Source organism: Pelecanus crispus, chromosome 1 (assembly GCF_030463565.1).
Source record: "Pelecanus crispus isolate bPelCri1 chromosome 1, bPelCri1.pri, whole genome shotgun sequence".
NCBI classification, from domain to species: Eukaryota; Metazoa; Chordata; class Aves; order Pelecaniformes; family Pelecanidae; genus Pelecanus; species Pelecanus crispus.
Genome location: NC_134643.1, coordinates 39,620,374 through 39,633,606, shown reverse-complemented (window position 1 = coordinate 39,633,606; position 13,233 = coordinate 39,620,374).

Sequence of the window (13,233 nt, the reverse complement as noted above, 5' to 3'; positions counted from 1 at the left end):
AGAACAGAAAGTTTTGGTGCTTATTGTTTTCTACAGGTACACTTTAATGGCGGGAGCCTGGAAGAGGAAATGATGTGAAAAACTTCAAAGATCTTGGCAGACTGGCAGTGAAACTCAAAGTATAGAGAGAATTTTCTAGTGTCTAGTGCCTAAAAACCACCAATTAGATGGAAAGACAGAGTCATTGCAAGTGAGAACAGCAGGAAATTCCAAAGCTGATCTCTGCGACACTGTGTCTTGAAACAGTGCAAAGGAACTGAAGGTGTTCAAGAGCCCCAAAAACTGAGCTGTGAGAAACAACTCTTATTCCAACCAGGCTCAAGCTTTTTCCTCCCTTGTGCATTCTCCGTCTGATTTCCTACATCTCTCACCATGTTTCCTTTTAACTTTCTGTTGCTTGTTCTACTCCCAAATTCCTCCCTTCTGGATTCCCTCCTGCCCTTTTAGCGATCCTTTGAATACCTTCCTCCCTCCTTTTTGGTCCCATACGATCACATACAAGAAATCAGAGAGTGGATGACTATCTATCTTAAAGGAGACAGACAATCTTTCAGAGAGTCCTCTAAGAGGTTTAACTCAGATCAAACACATTATCAACTCAAAGTAACCCAAATTCTTCTTACATGACTATATAAAAATATGCATCATTTGCATGAATATAAAAAACATGGATCCAGGACTTCCAAATGAGATCTGCACATCACTAAATCAGCCAGAAAAGAACACTTTCACTCTTCGATAGGCTGATGATTTGCTAATAATGTTGTTAAGCACAAGGGCCCCTCGTTAACAAGTTCTAATGACTGGTGGCACAAGGCAGAATTGCACGAAGACCAGGACCGATTACAAAAGCTATGGTGCTGCTGCCACCTGAGGTTTTCTTCTGGAAATACAACCATTGTGTGGAAGGGATTGCACAAAAACTGGGGTGTCAATTGAAAAGGGAACCCGAGGCTCATTAGTGCCAGAGGAGCCTCGCCAATGCAAGGAGAGGAGACTGTCCTCATGGGCAGCCCCAAGCTGACACTTTTCTAATGCTGCACAAGAGCTGTATAAGCTCTTCTCAGCTCACACTGCTGCCGGCAAGGGCAGTTCTGCCCTCCTCGCTGCCCTCACCAGCCTGGGCATCTTCCTTGCCTTCTGCTGGCACCAGTGCTTTTGCAGCCTCCGGCTGAGACAGATCAGAGAAGTGATCCAACTAAAATCATATGTTTTTCAGACTGCATCTAGAATACTGTGCCCAGATTTGGGTCCCCCAGTACAAGAAGAAGATATCAACGAACTGCAGTAAGTTTAGCAGAGGGCCACCACGATGGTCAGGCCTGGAGCACTTGCCCTGCATGACGACGCTGATGGACCAGGGTTTCTTCAGCCTGGGAAAGAGATGGCTTCACGGGGACCTTATAGCAGCTTTCCAGTACCTTTGAGGAGGTTATCAAGAAGACAGAGGCAGGCTTTTTCCCTGCAGTGTACAGTGAAAGGACAAGAGACAAGGGGCGTAAGTTGAAAGAAGACGTTCAGACTGGCTATATGGAAAATGTTTTTCACCATGAGGACAGTCAGGCAAGGCTACAGGTTGCCCAGAGAGGTTATATATAGTTGCCATCCTTGGAGTTTTTCAAAACCAGTCTAGACAAAGCCCTGAGCAACCTGGTGTGGTCTCACAGCTGAGCCTGCTTTGCACAGGAGGTAAGACTAGAGATCTTCTGAGACCTAAGGTTATGAATTGCCCTGTGATCCTATGATCCTTAAGCCAGTTGTGTCTTCATAGATCTCTGTAGCTGTGTGACCTGTTTCAACTTCATATGCAAAAATATTTTCAGCCGCTTCTACCTTGACTTAACTTAAATCAAGGACTGCAAAGTAACCATCTAAAGTGAAGGCATTCTACCATTACCGTGCTGACAATCTTCAAAACCAGAATACTGAATAACTCTCGCATAGGCTGGGGTCTGCATGCACTGCTCCAGAGTATCTACAGCATGGCAGGGAGCTCTTCCCACTCTACACACAGACATCTGTGTCGAGCAGTGCGTTAGCAATACTGGTACCCGAATCCACATAGTCCTGATATAGCATGTGACAGAGAGGCAGCTGGGGAAAATGAATGGTTATTTTGAGAAGACCAGTACATATAAAAAATTATATTTAATTATATATATTGGATCATCTTCCCATCTTCTGTTGTTGGTATCTAATTGTAATTGGTAAAGACTGTGCTGCCATTTCTGCCCAGCTTTTGATCCCGTTCTTGGCTTTCTCCTCCTGTTGTAAAATACCATTTTAATCATAAAAGTTATCATCTCATACAAACTTCTTTCACTGTGAACCTCAGCTTTGCACATGATGTACATTGACATACTAGGCCAAGCATTTGCAAGGCATGAATCAAAGCTACCCTTCTCCATCATGTTCACCATCACATCCTTCTGCCAAGAAAAAGTATAACATAGTTACATTTAAAAAAAAAAAAAAATTAGGAACATAGCATGCCTTTTTGAACTGTGACTCCTACCAACAGAGTGTTTTGGACCCTTTATCTCTGCTTCAAAGCCTGACAAAACTTCCATTATATCCTAAAATAATTCAAAATAAAGTTAGGCTATTTTCTGAGATCATAAAATATTAAGAAACCATGAATAACCAACTATAGCTATTAAATACCTTTTAACAGTCATCTTTTTTAGCAAATTATTTTATTCTTTATTGCTTACATTCCTTATAATGGTAAAATCATTGCACAATATTTAACATTAAATCAAATAATGCTAAAAGATTAAGATCATCCCCTTTCCCAATCAGATAATTTAGAAAAAAGATTTGTTTATTGGTTTACAGAAGTTGATTCTTGCTATTCCATAGCTGTAGACATAATTTTACAGAGGGTTTGCCCCATTTTAATAACTCCTCTGGCGTGTATCTCCAGAACTTACTGGTATGCATAGTTTCAGTGCAAATCTGAAGTACCACATGGGATCTCAGACATGACACAGCAAAGTCAGACAATTTTGGTTCATTACGGTCATCCAAAAGTATGTTTGTACTAGGATTATATATAGCTGTATATATATAGCTTACATATGAGAAAAGGAAGGGAGGGAGAAAGAAGGGAGGGAGGGAGTGTGAAAAATCAGGCAAAGGAAATGCAATGCTTACATTTTCCCAATGCATCAAATTCTTCCTGTTTATTAGATTAATATTTTATTGTGCATTATAGCTTCATTGAAGCAATCCCATTTATGTTCATGCTGGAAGAATAAGCTGAAAATGTCTACCACTTTCAGTGAGATTCCTTACATTTTTTCAAGTTGAGCAGATGCTTAAAATAAGCATACACTGGGTCAGTGCCTAACCGCACTGTTTAGTATTTATTAGTACTAGTGCGTGGCTAATGTAATAGTTACTTCCATTCTAAATTCTCTATTCAGCTGTTCATAACTTCCAAAACCAAATTCTTTTTGACCTTAAATTCCAAATACTTGCCCTCATGCAAAAAGCCAATCTTTGTCTACTAGTTCCTGTAAAATCCATCCATCTGAATTCACATCATGTGGAGAAGGCAGAAGTGACCACCATGAACTCTAGCTCAATTTTTTCGTTCATATAACCGAGAATAGCCATGAAGTTTCAACCATGGTTGAAATTGCAAAAATCAGCCTCTTGTTTTACAATTAATCTTCTGCAGGTGCACCATGACTCCCACTCACAGGTTCAGTGAGCTCAACAAAAATTTGAGGAGGATCAAGGTTTCACCTGTATGATGTTTAGGGAAGGACTGAACACCCACAGTCACTGCAAGGGGCCAGGGTGCCAGGACCCATGGGGGACCCCAATGGGGGTGGGCAGGCCAGTGCCCAACCCACCGCCCCAGCAAGGGAGCGGGGCAGGCTGGGGGGGCAGCCAGGGGCATCCCCCAGCCCCGCTGCCAGACACACTTGTGGTGACACAACAGGTCCGAGGCCAAACCAGAAAGTCAGTCTGCAAGTCAGGGTCTGGGTCATCAGGGTCCACACCCAGGCAAGGCTGGGGACAAGGTCACCTACACTGTAGCTGGAGCAAGGACTGACAGCCCCAGTCTGAGCTGAAATGGGGTCCCCTGACGCAGAACCAGGTCACTTTAATGCCTTTCATTCCTCTAAGAGCTCTTCACAAAACCAGGCAACTGGCCAACACTAAGTAAATTCTTTATTACCCAAAGATTTGAAAACCAAAAAGTTTTGACAGAATTAAGCAGTTATACTCTATAGAGTGGTTGCTTTCTAAATACATGTCATGCCATGCTAGTTCCTACTGCTCTGTCCGTGTATGCATACTATACAGCATGTATGAAAATGTCATTTCTAAGACATACCTTGCTATTCTGACACATATAACAGGGCAGGGTTATGTGCAAATACAGAAAAGCTTTGGCTATTCCTATTAATACATTCACAAAAGTTTGCCAGTGTAGTGAGAGACCGTCATGATAAAAACAGAGGCACTGTAACTAAATACATTCTCTGTGTAATACAAAAATTCCACTTCAAAAAGCACAACAGTAAATGGCAAAATTTAAAAAGCCCCACCATATGATAATTGCTACCCTTCTGCCTTTGAATATAGACTGGATATTCACTGAAGGGCTTTGATATAGATTCTCCTATACATTCCCTCCACCTGCATGGTCTAATTTGTTTTCCTTCATTAAATGCCACACAGCTGAGTTTTGTCATCAAAATTAATAAATAACCTTGCAACATTGTCAGAGGGGCTGAAGTTCATATTACTCTTTTTCAGCACAAATTATGACGATACTGCTGAGGAAGTACAAATGTATTTGCAATACCAAGACTTACAACGCCTTCTTTTTCTTACCTTTACAAAAAAGAAATGCTTAAAACAGACATTGAAGAGATTGGGTTGGTATGAACGCCAGCGGTAATGGAGAGTGTTTTACATTGAGTTGTACTGGAGGCTTTCAAAGCCCATTTAATCTTAGGAAAAATCTATTGCTATTGCAGGTTTCAATTATTGGCAACAAGGGTTTCTCAACTAATGTTGACAGGGCAAATCCATTTTCAGTGTAGTTATAAAAGGATTGACCAAGACATGGGAGACTATGCACCATCACACGTCTTGAAAGGGTGCTGAAAATGCTTTTGTTCTGTACCTGGCAAGCTTAAAGAATTTTTTGCCTCTCTACCCCCTGCTGCTCCTCTTACATCACAGTAATTAGGATAAATGATCTCTCATTTGACCCTCTTCAATGCCTGCGGTGCATAAACCCAGTGTATAAGATAACACAGGTGCTACACTTAATCCTCAGTTCAGCAAAGCACTTAAATGTATATTTTGAGACCAGACTTAAAGGTATGTTTAAAAAGAAACAGTTCTTAATGGCACTGGTGAACTGGGGCCTTGACACACGTTCACGGTCATTGCTCAAGGAAACCACGGAGCTAATGTGAATCTGTGGAGAGCAGCACTTCCTCCACGCCGCAGGCCAGTAACACAGCTGTATTGCCCAGCACAGTCTGTCCCTGGACCCTGTACACCCAGGTATTTCTCCATGGGGGCCTCTGCTCAATCGCACGTGAGTGTTCCTCCTTCCTCCAAGTTCCAGGTTTCTTCAGGAGCATCATTTGGTGATATCTACCGAGAACCAGCTTACATGGGTATTGTCCAGGGTGGAAGTAACGTAACAGCACTGGTGTCCCACGGTGCCGCAAGATGTACAGAGCACTGTGTAGCCAGACATGGAAGCAGAAAATCACAAACACAAATCCAGATCAAATTCTCAAATCAAAAGTATTCTGCGGCAAATATTTTTTCTTTGGGAATATATTTTAATATAGTCAACAAGAGGATACCTCCTATAGTATGAGCAAATACTTTGATAAAGTCTGACACAAAATGGAATTGCCAGTATTTATTTGGAAATTAAGACTTCCACACTATTTTTTCTTAATACAAAGCTGAACAGCCCATTCTCTGAGAAATATCCATCCAGTTCAAGTAAGCTTGGACAAAGAAACCTAGGCATAAGGTAGCTTTTGTATCCTCAGGAGAAAGAAAAAAGGACCGCTATTTTATATATGCCTGTGTGGTCTCAGGAAAATCACTTTCACAGGCAACAGTTATCAGCACAGAAAGGAATTAAATGAAGTAAACAGTCAGCTTAGGTTACAAATTTGAATGTAACATTGGCTGATGACAATACAGAAAAAATAAGACTATAAATGAAAGCTTAACTTCAAATGTAATGGCTTTGAACTTTTTCTATATTGTTCCAAGTGAAAACTGGGGTTTTTTACCATAAATAAATATTTGGTGGATAAAGCCTGTAAGATTTGCTGGCAAAGATGCATGGCCACAGCTATAAATATGTGGGAAAATCTAATAGTTCAAATTTACTCCAAAGGTCATCTGGAGTATAAATGTATTCTCAGAAAAATTATGCAGAAATTTTATCATTCTCTTCTTCACATGGGCTGAGATTGCAGGAAATAAGTAAGTCCTCACAAAATATAATGACAGGAAGAGAAAAACTCCTGTGCTGTGACTGAATCCAGTTTCTTCTAACAAATTATTATGTGTTCTGTGACATAAATTCCAACCATTAACCACTTCCATAGGCATGAAGCCAGAAGAATAGCACTGTTAAGACCAGTTTCAGCTAACCCCTGGAATATTTTAGTCTTGAAAAGGTTGCATTTTCTAGACAAAGGAGGTTTACATGCAGCTTGGCAAGAAGTTAATGTGAAAAGGAAAAGCTAAAACATAAAATCAACTCACAACTGCAAAGCTTCAATTTCTGAATGAGAGAGTTTCCACTGTTTCTTCATATGTTTTGCCTCTATATTAGCCAGGAAACATATAGAATCAATATGTGAGTTACAGTGCACAGATGTTCTTAAGACTTGTTAATGTGGGATGCAACTCCTCTATCATAAAGGCAAAGTCATTTACCTCGCTTACATCCAATACTCGGGCCACAGGGGAACATGCAATGTGTTTGCCAGAATAAAAGGTAAGAATAAACATATGCCAGGGAAGATACCAAAGACTTTTCCATTTCCTTTGCTTGCAGACAGGCAGAAGGTCCCAGGAGCACTCTTGCGTTGGGAGTGTTTCCAGGACGGCTGTAAGAGATCCAGTTCACGCTCATGTCCATAATGAATGGGAATAAGCTACACTTTGTGGGAGCACATATGTGCTAATTAGTACCATTTCTTCTGCAATTATATTTTAATTAAACAATCTTTAACAGAAATCAGACTGATAGCAAGTCCTTCCAAAAACAAGCACACAAAAAGCCTGCGCCTCTTCAGCTTCGATGGCAGGGAGCTTTGGATTCTCAGTCACCGCCGCAAAATTGCAACAGACAACACCACATAACAAAACCCGGGAAAATTACTACAGTATTTCCATATGTTCATAAATTAAATAAAACCATGTGGAGATACCTTCTATCACCTCTGATGTCTCAATACCACTAGCTAATGAATTATTTGTAACATTCTTGACAGCAAAAGGCAAGTTGATCTTCCCTTCTTCTTTTGTTCTATTCCAAACTTTTATCCCAGGGAGTGGAATTCCAAGACATTTAATTAAAATTTTCCTCCTGTTAAAACCACCCAGCAGCTTTCAAAAACCCACACCAAAATAAACATAGATAAAATTAACATTTACAAGACTCAGATTACACACAGCACCACCTGCCTGGCCTGCTAGCTCAGAGGGATGGCCACTAACCTCCCCCAAAGGCTGCACATACTTGCGGTGGAATATGAGGGCACAGCTCTACTGGTCCTGGCTTAGTTATCTCAGCCCCCATCACTACAGAGTAAGTTCAAAGTCCCCTTACTGATTTGTATTTATTGCTAAAGATACTCACCCCAAACTTCAGAACGCTTGTATTATTTAATGTTGCACTGCTCATGATGTTTCTTTTCAGCCAGACCTTCAGGAAAACTATAATTATTTAGAGCTCACTGAAATCAAGCCTCAACACCACCAGGAAGTTTGAACAGTAGAGCTGAAACATGCACTCTTTCCAAGATGTTCAAGTTGCTCCTGAACATACTTCAAATTACAAGCAAGGTCAGTCTCTGGGCTTCCATACTCTTAAGCACAGGCAAATAAAGAAAACTAGGGCGGGGGCGGGGGGAAATCCTGAATGGAATTATGCAAAAAACTAATGTTTTGGACATCCAGGAGGAGTACTCATTATTAAAACAACCTTTTCTTTTTTTTTTTTTTTGCTTTTTAAAATTTATGGGGTTTTTTAAATATTAATTTTAAAACATTTTACATTTGAAAGCAATAGATATTTTGATACATAAACCCACTTTCTCTATTGTCAGAAACCTGATTGGGATTTTGTTAATCAAGAGCTTTTCTCATAAAAGACTTTTCTGTCACAGAAAAACACAGTCCCAGACATGTACTAATTAAAGTAGAAGCTTTATCTCTTGTTACTTCAGGATAGTGGTATCAGTGGGATGGGACACGGTGGTACACATCAAGTGCTTAGGCTGATGTAACCTAAGAGATGAAGCCACAGTTTCATAGCCAAAATAAAACTGTGCTAAAGAGTCTGTATTTAGAAATACCATCAATGATACCATAAATGGTATCTACATATTGCAAGATTGTTGATGAATTAAAACATCTATAAAATTGCAAAAATGCAGCAGTTTTATATTTGTTTCCTATTCTGTGTAGAAGTAACAAACTTCACAGATGCAGAATGACAGTAACCCTCTAAAGGAAAAATCTACATTTGTATTCTGAGAACTAGAAGGCACTTAACATGAGTTTTGTAATTTATTGCCATCATGGGAAGCATAAATTTCAGGAAAGCATGTGAGCTTCTCAAACTATATTCCCAGCATCAACCTATTTACAGAAAGAATTTCAATGAGAATTATAATTATATGTGAGGCTGACGAAAAGCATCTTTTCCCACATCGGTGCTGCTAGAAACTGTCAGTCAAAGCATATTTAAGTATTTTTTTACCTTAACGATGAGACTCAGGGATGCATGCTACACTAATTGTTTCCTAAAAGAAAAAGAGAAAGAAAGAACTTAACTCTATGTATTTTTATCAGCACATCATTAGAATTTTGTAGCTTACCTTAGTGTATTAATTCCTTTGCAAAATCCAGCACAGCACAGCCAATTAATAGCATTAGTTAAAAAAAAGTGTATGTTACCAATTAGCCTCTGGAAAGTTCTTGTCTGCAAGCAGCCAGATCATCATAACCACTGCTATAACTGGTCTCCCAAGCAGAATGCATACGTGCCCGAAGTTCTGCTTCTACACATCTCTCTGAAAAAAGCTACAGAATATTTGGGGTGGTTTATGCAGATACTGTATTTCTAGAGTGCCTAGTAGACACAAGTATGTTCCCTAATATTGCCCTAAAATGCCATGCAACAAACTTAAATTAGATGAATGATGCCCTCTACTTTCTGGAACATAGGATGCAAAGAATGTTTAGGTAACATTTTCCAGCACTGCAAAATTTACTCAATTTTTTGTATTAAAAAGACAAAAATATCATGAGGTCAGAAACTTTTGTTCCTCTTAGCTCTTCAATAAAATCATATCCATTTGAAAATGTTCCAGATGTGTATTTTAGATGGAGGAGGAGCTCTGCCTGGGATTTCTTCCCCCAAAATAATATCTGACAGGACCGACACCTTCAGCTGCCTCCTAAGTGCTTCCCGAGTGTAACCACAGCAGTGCAACCTCTCAGCAACTTGCAAATTTCATAGGAATGTGAAGAGAAAAGCAACACGATTTTGGAGAAAGTTTAAGGGAGAATTCGCTATCCAGATAACGCCTAACTTCTGTCATCCACTCCATGCAGGACATAGATGTGGGCATGGCAATTTTCTAAGTATTTTGAGATTGCGTGTGCATTTCCACCTCTGGGCAAAAATCCTAAGAAGCCCAACATAAAATACCAGCCACACCATGTATTTCTGAGACTGGCAAAGAAATATTCAAACTGTTGGCACCACAGCATGGCTGGGAACCAGCTGGTCCTGCCACGTACCTTGAGCCACACGCTTTTAGACTGGTACCCAGTGTGTACCAGGGCTCCAACCTGCTGCATTGGAAAAGTTATTTTATCTGATGCTGTCCCAAGCCTAAACACTACTGAAAGACTAATTTTGCTCCAGATAACTTTTGAATGTAATATCCACAAAGGAAATAGTTGGGCCAAACGTTAACTACTGCTGGAAGGCAGGCTGCCACCCAAAAATGCAACACCCTCTCCCTGCCACCAACCCCTGTCTGCCCATCGCCTTCCTCCTGCGAGCACAAGCAGCAGCCCTCAGGCAGATCAGCTCATACTGATTATGATCTACACATTAAGTTATTCAGTACGGAGTTATACGAAAATACGGCTGGCTGTGAAAATTTATCTTTAGAAGTGTCTGTTCCTGAAGTTCTTCAGGATGAGCTGCTGCACTTTCCGTCTGCGTTCCTTCTAACCTAAGCTAACATGCAGTTGTAAACAAATCATTGTATAAAAATCAAACAAGCGAACCAGTTTAGGAGAGAGCAAAGTCATAAGTCAGTCCCATGTCCATGCAAACTCTGCTAAAATTTCTACTTAATGTTGGCAATCAAAAGCTTTTTTAAGTGGGACTGTAAATCCCACCTTTCCTGGATGAACTTCCAGCTCAAGCAATCTCAAATATGGCCCTATTCCACACCCTCAAAAAAGTACACAGATCTTCAGAATAATCTGGGCAGCCATGTGTATTGCAAGGCACTTCAGAAAACCAGCAGTTTAACTATAAGGCACTCCCAGACCTAACAACAGAGGTGCAATCCCCCTCCTCTAACGCAGGGAGGACACGCACCAGGCAAGGAAGCCTTCCACAAAGAAACTCTCCACTGACCTGGGAAATTCAGAGTTTGCCCCGGCAGTCAAAGTCCATACTGTGTGACTTGTTCGCAGAGAGTCTGCTAGTATTTAAGGAACGAACCCAGAGGCATGGTAGAGGGCATTTGAGTCTAACTCTTTCTGAAGATATTCTTTCATAAAAGCTTTTTTTTTTTGCTTTTTTTTTTTTTTTTAATTTGCCAGAGGCGCTTATGCTGGATTTGGGGCCTTTTTTGGACTTTTTGCCTGGAATGACTTGCATCACAGCCATGTAAAATCAGATATTTCAGTCTTGCTATATATTAGAGCACAGGAGTCTTCAGACTGAGATCCAGTACTTAGAAAATACCTTGGAAGTGACGCTTTGGAAGCCAGCTGACAGATCAGTCTCTCCTTATAGAATCGTTTAGAATCGTTTAGGTTGGAAAAGACCTTCAAGATCATCCAGTCCAACCATTAACCCACACTACCAAGTCTATTCTAAGCCAATCAAGGGTAGACTAGACTAAACCAGGTCCCCAAGTGCCACATCTACCCATTTTTTAAACACCTCCAGGGATGGTGACTCCACCACCTCTCTGGGCAGCCTGTTCCAATTCTTGACCACCCTTTCCGTAAAGAAATTTTTCCTAATTTCCAACCTAAACCTCCCCTGGCGCAGCTTAAGCCCATTTCCTCTCGTCCTATCGCTAGCTACTTGGGAGAAGAGACCAACACCCACCTCACTACAACCTCATTTCAGGTAGTTGTAGAGAGCGATAAGGTCTCCCCTCAGCCTCCTCTTCTCTAGGCTAAACAACCCCAGTTCCCTCAGCCACTCCTCATAAGGCCTGTGCTCCAGACCCTTGTTAAAATTAATTCTTGAAAAAGGAGAAATTAATGTTTGAATATAAAGGGCCAGGTTCCCCAAAACTTAAGGTCATTGGAAGACTCATAAATAACTATAATTATGTTAATACTTTAAGTGTCACATCTGTCCTTCCCTTCAGAGGCCTCACAGAGATGATTAAGCAGAATCCTGCCCCAGCAATGATCTTCAGTTAAAGGAAAAGTGGTAGCATCTAAAACATGGCTGCTCACTTCGGACATAGTGCTTTAAAGGAACTGCGCAACTGTTGTGAAAAATTATGTATTTTGGCCAGGAATCACAAAAGCACCATTAAAAGGGTTCACTTGCAATTACAATTACTTTGTTGGCAAGTATTAATGAATGCGTTTAATATTTTAGCAGAGATATTAGATTTCTAATTAGATTAGATGTCTAACACCAAGTATTAGATTTAATGAGTCAATCACTTAAATGGCTGACTCATTAAGATAGGGAGACAACCATTTTCTAAAATAATTTTAAAATCTATTTTTCTCCGGCAAGGATCTCTCAAAACAAAAAGCAGTATTGGATAACTGGATTAGGATGTAATACAATGCAGATGTGCTCCAAATGATGCATGCTTACAGAATGGTCAGCAAGATCTCACACAGATGACAGTAGGCCAAGTTTAGGGATTTACAGTAGAAATTTACCTGGATCACTCAATTTCTTAGCATAACTACCACTACTATGTAATTTTGGCTGCTTTTCTGCATACTCAGTATCAACCATTTCTGAAACAGGCTTAAAATCAAACACTGCTGTCAAAAATATCTTCCCTTACATTAAATATGTGTACTTAAGCTATCAATTTGATATGGTTGTGCTTTCCTGAAAAGCAAAAGGTTTATAGGGTACGTCTCAACGTGGACTTTCCCCTTCCGCTTGTTTACGTAACTCAGATGCCTCACTTTTAGGACGGAGAGAGCTCAAGCATAGCTGGTGTCTATCAGCACCAGAATAAGCCTCTCACATCACTTTTGTCCTTCTCTCCGTATTTTTCAATGCTGTGAAGCTCCAGCAAGCGTCTTGAAAGCCACTCAGCTGTGGGAAAAAAGTGTGGGAAAACTAAGGGCTGCTTGATGGGTAACAGCACCTCATGGCCCAAAGTCCTCTTGGTGCCCCTGGCATTTTTGCCTGAAGACGGTGAAAGACATTGAACATCTCAAGTTCCTTTTCCCAGACCCCGGTCAGGGCATTGCAGGAGTTGCAAGTAGCCTCTGCACATTGGGGTCAACCTGCGTGTGATGGCAGCGTGACGAGATGAGGTAACTTCAGGCACGCCTTGTGCCTTGCGAAGCCACTCCAGACAAAACCCCAGTGCTGGCAGTGCCTGAGGGCGAGCTGTGCCCTCCTCTCCTCCCGGAAATCCTAGCACCAATATGCACCCAGAATAGAGGGGTCCGTACTCCGTGTAGGTACTTCCACACTGATAAAGCTGTCCTAGCAGAGATGGGACTGCATCTCCATCAAAG